Here is a 7,936-nt window from a genome sequence, read left to right as displayed (position 1 = left end):
AGCTACACTTTCTCTAGAAAATTACTCTTTTCCTTTTGGGAAAACTTCTGAATTGCTATCAGGCCTTGGTGGGTAGAAGCTTAATACCTACCTGATCATAGGACTCTAAGAGAACATACTGCTGGAGATGCACATTATAAACTGGGCATCACTTAATCCAAGCCATGATGTTGGGTGTGTGCAGCAACCAAGGTGACTAATTTTCCCAGTTTACCTGGACTGAGAAGGTTACTAGGATTTGGGATTTTCAGTGCTAAAACTGAGAATGCCCTAGGCAAACTAGGAAAAGCATTACATCAATTAAAAGTGACTTAGATGTAGAATGGGACTTGATTGCACAAGTAAGTTGTATGATTCAGACATCATGTATCTACTGTTGCTTCGCCAACTTTCCCTAAACCCATTCCATGGCCTCATGGGGAATTTTCTGTGATGATTTGACAAAGGAAGAAAATTCTAGCCTCGTCTATGTATGGTTCCACATGTTTTACTGGCTCAGCTAGAAATGTACTGTAGGAGCAAAAGAGCCCAGCTTTGTAGAAGTCAGTCTGTCTTTTTTCCCAGTCATTCTGATGCTTGCTCAAGGTTGTGCATGGGTTGTTTTTTTTTAAGATTTTATTTATTCATTTGACAGACAGAGAGAGACAGCGAGAGAGGGAACACAAGCAGGGGGAGTGGGAAAGGGAGAAGCAGGCTTCCCGCTAGGGGGGAGCCCGATGCGGGACTCGATCCCAGGACCCTGGGATCATGACCTGAGCCGAAGGCAGATGCGTAACGACTGAGCCACCCAGGGGCCCCTGTGCATGGGTTTAACAACATGGCACCCCCCTCCCCTCTAAGACTGAACCACCTGTGATCACATCTGGAAGCCCAGCTTGCCAACAGCAAAGACGAGTGCTATACACTGGGAGTACCAACCAGCCACCTGGTAGCAAGTTGATTTCAATCTCCTTTCAATTACTGATGGAACAAATTTTCTCACTAGAATATTTGTTCTGGGTATGGATTAGCTTTTCTTCCCAAATGCTTCTGCCAACTCCATCACCTATGGACTTATAGAATGTCTTATTTGTCATCATAGCATCTCACATTTCATTGCTTTTATTCAAGGAAATAATTATTGACAGCAGAGGGGGTGAAGCTATGGGCTCTAGCTCATAGCATTCACTGTTTTTGTTGTGCAATCATGTTGCCTACTATTCAGAAAAGCTGGCTTTGCAGGCTAGTAGAATGGTCCAGTTACATTAGCTGGGAAACAATACTTTCGGGGGTTGGATGCTATTCTACAATGTGGAACATATGCTTATCTAGCAACCAATATACAATTCTATTTATCTTTTAGCTAGAATACACAGGGCTGAAATTAAGGAGGTAAAGTGGGAATTGCTTCTTTTACTACCCAAAAAGCTGCAACATTTTTTCTTTCCATCTTTATGTGTTTGGTCACTGCTGATTTTAGAGGGCTTAATGCATAAAGAATGTTTTTGTTAGGAGACATGAAATAGTTCCATTGAATTGGAGGTCACCTGGCAATGTTGGGCTCCTTATGTCACTGATCTAACATATAAAGAAGGGTGTGACTGCAGTGGCTGAGGTGAATGATTCTAATTTCCAAGAAAAAATTGGATTGCTGCTGCACAATGGGGCGAAGAGAACTATCTGGAAACCAGGGTATTCTCTAGGTGCACTATAGTGACCCAATAAAGGTAGGACTGCTAAATCTTCAGACCCTTTAAAAATGAAGATTTGGGTCATTTCACAAGCTTGTGAACCTTGATCAATTGAGGTGATAGCTGAAGGAAAGAGGAACAAGTCAGTGGAATAAGAAAGTGTAAAACTCAATTACGGCATTGAGATAATTTATAGAAATGAGACCTATAGCAGATACTATTCTACCCCTTGCTTTTATGTGTATATTAGTATGTATTAACTATTTTCCTTACTCTTTTTCTCTATTATTTTACATAGGAATTGTTCATTGGGATTAACCTTACAATTTGATATTTAGGTTACAAAATATGCAGGTGGAATTTGACCAACTAAAACAAAAGTTAACCTCATCCAGAGATGGATATGATGGCTTCTGGGCTCTGTCTCCCCTTTTCAGGTGACAGTGTCTTCCTTTGTATAAATGTTAGTTGCACCTTCTTAGGAGGCAGCATGAAGTTGTTACTGTCGTTGTATGGAAGTTTAGTTATGGGTAAAGGGGTGTGATTGGATACTGAGTAGGCTGAGGGATATATTGTGCATCTCTTTTACTTATCTCTTATCTCATAGACCTAAGCCCACTATTCTATATTCTGTTCTGAGATGTTGGAGCTGGGACCCTGCAAAATACTTTTCCTAGATTTCCTTGCTAGCTGGCTTCCTCCAGTTCGGTGGTGCCAATGGGAGACACTGGTGGGAAATTGGAAAAAGAGAAGAGAGGGTATAGGACTTCCTTCCTGCTTCCAGCTCCTGTTAGTGTCCTTCCAGCATCAGGGAACAGCTCCTTAATGGCACTCCTAGTACCAGTTATACCATATCCCCTCAGTTTGAGCACCAGCTGTGTGAAGGCCACTCCTCCACATCTGCAAATTCTGGTAATCCTGTCTCTTCCCTGTGGTTTCTTCAGTCCCAAGGGTGGTCTGCTGCTTCCTTAGGTTACTAATATTTGCCTTCCCTCACATGTCCCTTTTGGCTCTTTCATTCAGTCTTCCAACATCAGTATAAGTAACGCCTTATATTGAATTCCTATGTTTAAATTTCCTAGGGTGGTTTATTTTTTCATGATGCGGCCCTGACTGATGTAAAAAGGATCCAGTGGGGAGAGGTATTTCCTGGTATTAAGAACTGAGTAGGAAAGGTAAATGGAAGATCACAGCAAGCCAACACAAGATAACCATGAATGGCTCAGACCTTTTACAAATGAAGATTTGGATTACCTTACCAAGTAAAAACACTGACTAGGTGAGGTGCTAACTGAGGCAAAAGGATCATGGAATTGGTAGTGGAAGAAGGTCATTATAAATACCAACTATCTTCTTGTGACCACTTAGAGAAATGAGAATTGTGGTCATTATGCATATTGCTTTGTCATGAATATTGATGTATTTATTAGCCAATTTCCTTTATTCCACTCTTCCTTTCCCTTACTACTTTATATAAGGTATATTGGTGGTACTTAATTTTATAATTTGGTTCGTTAGATTATCAAGATGGGATTGTGGCTGAGGTGGAAGAGAAAAGAACATCACCAGTAGATGAATACTGAGAGTGATGGGGCTTTGGGTGTAAGCCCTTTTTTATGGATAGAGGGTAAGTGCATTTTCATTTACATGAGGGATAGCTATATTATATTATATTATGTTATATTATATTATATTATATTATATTATATTATATTATATTATATTATATAATAGCTGCTATTTTGTTGATTGGAAATTTAAATATGGTAGAATTTTGTGTATCAATATTATGTCAGCAGAGGGGTGGAATGTACTATCTATTGTCTACTGGCATTTAGCAATTGTTTCTACCTCTTCTATGTTCTCAACCTCTCCTTATATTGCAGATTTTGGAAAAGTAAAAACTTCATTTCACAAACTCACTTGTTACTAGAATTCTGAATGTAATTTAGGCTCTTCCAATGAGGTACATTTGTGTTAGATTTGGAAGATGGAAGGAAGGTAGAGGCCATTCTTATTGGGTGGTGGCAGCTGATGTATGGACTTCGGCTGGCGAGAGTTTTTGCAGTGGCCAGATTCCACATTCTATCGTTCAGCCAACAGCTTTGTGACAGCAGCATTGGTTTCCTAGTTTTCTGAACTTTGGGTAGCAGAAATAGTTTCCTGACTGTGAAACCTAGTGGTGATGTGACCTTAATGTGTAGTACTGGCTCCTTGACTACCATTCCTTTAATCCTTTTAATGCTTTTAAAAAAAGATTTATTTATTTATTTAAGAGAGAGTGCTTGAGTAGTGGGGAGGGACAGAGGAAGAGAATCCTTGAGCAGACTCCCCACTGAGCATGGAGCTCAACGCAGGGCTCTATCCCAGGACCATGAAATCATGACGTGAGCCGAAACCAAGAGTTGGCTGCTTGACTGACTGAGACACCCAGGTACCCCCCAGCTTTTAATGATTTTAAAAACATTTAGCTCATAGTACACCGGAATCACCAGAGTATAAAATCCTTGAACTTGAACATAAATCAAATAGAAATCTGCAGTAAAACGCAAAGAAAACAGAGGGAAAAAAACAAAAACAAGTAAAATAGAGCATCTGGAGATATGGGGCAAATAAAAAAATAAGTCTAACACATTTGTAATTAGAGTCCAACAAGGAAAAGAGAGAAAGAAAGAAATCAGACAGAAGAAATATTTGAAGAGATAATGGTTGAGTAATTTCTATCTCTAATTTCTTTTTTTTCATCTTTTTTTTTAAACAATTTTATTTATTTATTTGACAGAGAGAGAGTACAAGCAGGTGGAATAGCAGGCAGAAGGAGAGGGAGAAGCAGGCTCCCTGCAGAGCAAGGAGCCAGATGCGGGACTCGGTCCCAGGACCCTGGGATCATGACCTGAGCCGAAGGCAGTTGCTTAACCAACTGAGCCACCCAGGTTCCCTCTACCTCTAATTTCTGTTCAAGTAAACTACCTTCAACTCATAGCTATTTCTCCTTCAATGTCACCTTTACATTTTTAATTAATATGCTTAAAATATTTTTATTTTGTACTTAGAGATATTTTTAACAGATATATTGAGATATAATTCACATACCATAGAATTCATCCATTTAAAGTGTGCGATTCAATGATTTTTAGTATATTCACAGTGAATATCACCATATCAATTTTGATCCTTTTTATTACTTCAAAAAGAACCCCCCCAAAAAAAGAAACCCCACGTGCCTTAGCCTTCACCCCTTGTATTATTCAGGGTTCTCCAGAGAAACAGAATGAATAGGAGGTGTTTCTGTGTTTCTGTGTGTGTGTGTGTGTATTTTAAGAAATTGGTTCACACAGTTGTGAGGGCTCACAAGTCTGAAGTTTGCTGGGATGAGCAGCAAACTGAAAATTTCAGCAGGAGTCAGTGTTGCAGTCTTTAGTTCAGAGGCAATCTGGAGGCAGAGTTCTTTCCTTGTAAATGACTTCAGTGTGTTCTCTTAAGAACTTCAGTTGATTGGATGAGGCCCACTTACATTATAGAGGGTAAGCTGCTTTACTCAAAGTCTGCTGATTTGAATGTTGAACACATCTTAAAATGCCTTCAGAGCAACATCTAGGCTTTCACCAAGCAACCAGGTACTATAACCTAGCCAAGTTGACACATGGACTTGTGATAATGAGATATAAGTGTAGATTCATCATTGTAACAAATGCACCACTCTGGTATAGGATGTTAATAGTAGGGAGGCTGGGGAGAGAGGGAGTATATGGGAATGCTTTGTATTTTTTTTTTTAATGAGCACAGGATTAAAGTAAACATTTCTCCAAAGTACATATACAAATGGTCAATAATAATATATAAATGCTAAACATCATTAGCCAGTAAGGAAATATAAATCAAGGTATAATGAGATACCACTTCACACTCACAGAATGGCTATAATCCAAAAGACAGAAAATAAGTATTTTTGATGAGGATGTAGGAGAATTAGAGCTCTGATATACAGCTGGGGGGAATGTTAAAGAGTATAGCTACTTTGGAAAACAGTCTGGCAATTCCTCAAACTATTAAACTTAGAGTTACCATACATTCCAAAAAATTTAGTAGCATTTTGGGTCACTTGGGAAATGGGCTGGAGTAGCACACCCAAATGAGAAATAGGTTGACTCCAAAAAAAAAAAAACACACTAGACATTGTGCCTGTATTTTTGTTGTAGGAGTGACAAGATGCAGCACTTTATCCTTAATCTTAGAAGGAATATCTCTACATGCCCCACATCATTGGACCTCAAGAAATTTCACTGAGGTAGAAGGCCTCTGAATTTTTGTTGGATTAATTTCCCACTCTCTGACACACAAATACCTGACCAGTAAGTCTAGAGTAGTCACTCCTTTGCTCAGTAGGTCCAATCAACATAATGTCATCTCATTATAATGGACCCAGTGTCATATATTGTGGAAGAGAAAGATGATCAGAGTTCCTGCAAACTAAATTATGATATAAGGCTGGAGAGTTAATATACTCCTGAGGTAGGATAGTGAAGTTATATTGCTGGTCTTGACAGCTGAAAGAAAACTGCTTCTTGTTGTCTTAATTCAGAGATTAAGTATGGTATAAGGAGATGTGTATGGGTGCCAAGCTGACAAGGGGCGGCTGGTGATGGTTAATATTATGTGTCAACAAATGTAAAGAGGTACTCACTTTCTCACTCTCATGGTTACTTGCATGAGTTGAGAGCGAGTACGTCCTTCAATTTTGTGCCCTGAGCACCTTGCTTGCCTCACCCCTGTCCATTCTCACCCCTCCCACCTCCAACATCTCCAACCCCTTCCTAGTTCTATGTGTATGTTCAGGTCAGAAAAGAGACCCCCGTGATCCAGTAGCTATCCCTTTTCAGACCTTGTCCCCAGGACTTTAGGAGGGTGAAAATAGCCAACCATGTATATGTAAGACAAGTCTCCCAAACTGCCCAAATTTACCTCCACTCCTCCCAGACTCCATCTCTGTTCTCTTTCTCTTTTCAGACACATTTCAAATCCAAGGGCCCTGTGAACCCGGTGGTTCTGCCCTGATCTGCCCTGCTTCCTTTTTCCCATTCAAAGCACTACCAACATACAGGTAAGCTGATTCCGTTCCCCGTCCTCCCAGGTGGTGTACCTGTACAAAATTGGAAGGGACCAGTTTAAGGAAGTCATGCAGAAGTATTTGGGGCGAAGGTAGAGGTTTAGAAATGGGTAGGGACTATTTGTGTTGGACTGTGTTGGGCTCCTATCTAGCTCAGGAGTCTAGATCCCTATCTTTTGTTGCCAAGACTTCAGAGCCTCAGTTTCCTGCCCCATACATTGGGGTCTAGTCCATAGCAATAACTCTTCATGTGTGCAGGGAAATGAGTTTAGAACCTGACATCTCTCTCTTTCTCTTCCCAGTTCTTAGCCTAGATCCTCACTTCCATGTGGAGGTCACTAAGTCCAGAGAAATCCAATTAGAGTGCAACTCAGGAGGCTCGTTCCTTCAGCCAAAGGTTTGGTGGATGTCCTTGCAGGGAGGGAAAATTCCAGCTGTGTCCGAGTCTCAGATCCAGAACAAAAGTGCTCTGTTCCATGTAATAGCATCACTTCTCTTCAGAGAACCTTCTCAGAAGAATTTAATATGTTCGTTCTATCTGGAACCCAGTACTGAATCAGAAAAAGGAAGAATGATTGTCCATAGCAGGTCAGTTTTCTCTTTCCCCTCACTGTGCCCCCCAAAATGGGCTTTTATGCTCACACTCCATAAGGCAGTGGCACCTCTAACCTGGGTTTGGTGGATATTTTCTCATGTTAGATTTAGATTATGTATTTTAGGCAGGAGCATCTCAGAAATAATTCTGTATTCTTCTTGATGTATTCCATCTTAGTAGAGTGTGATTTCAATTTGTCCCATTACTGATGTTTATTTTGATCATTTGACTAATGTGGTAACTTCCAGGCTTTTTTACTATGTAAAGTTACTCTTTTCTACTTTATTATTTTTTATTATGTTATGTTAATCACCATACATTACATCATTAGTTTTTGATGTAGTGTTCCATGATCCATTGTTTGCATATAACATCCAGTGCTCCATGAAGAATGTGCCCTCCTTAATACCCATCACCAGGCTAACCCTTCCCTGCACCCCCTTCCCCTCTAGAACTCTCAGTTTGTTTTTCAGAGTCCATTGTCTCTCATGGTTCGTCTGCCCCTCCAATTTCCCCTCCTTCATTCTTCCCCTCCTGCTATCTTCTTCCTTTTTTTTTTTTTTT

At 40.1% G+C, this 7,936-nt stretch overlaps 1 long non-coding RNA gene across 2 annotated transcripts in view; it reads left to right on the top strand.

Moving 5' to 3' along the window:
* Positions 1-658: 658 nt before the first annotated feature.
* The window catches only part of LOC145716234 (uncharacterized), a 26,469-nt gene continuing 19,191 nt past the window's right edge, over positions 659-7,936 (top strand). Inside the window, exons 1-4 of one of the 2 annotated variants that reach the window (XR_014138781.1) lie at positions 659-3,297; positions 3,947-4,104; positions 6,678-6,771; positions 7,080-7,365. This is a non-coding gene — a long non-coding RNA (uncharacterized LOC145716234). Of the gene's footprint in view, positions 3,298-3,356; positions 4,105-6,677; positions 6,772-7,079; positions 7,366-7,936 lie in introns of those variants that run through there. The other variant, XR_014138782.1, reaches the window with a different exon arrangement.

The sequence above is a fragment of the Leptonychotes weddellii genome, chromosome 11 (genome assembly GCF_054177405.1).
Source record: "Leptonychotes weddellii isolate Sample4059 chromosome 11, ASM5417740v2, whole genome shotgun sequence".
Lineage (NCBI taxonomy): Eukaryota > Metazoa > Chordata > Mammalia > Carnivora > Phocidae > Leptonychotes > Leptonychotes weddellii.
This window is presented reverse-complemented; position numbering and strand designations above follow the sequence as displayed.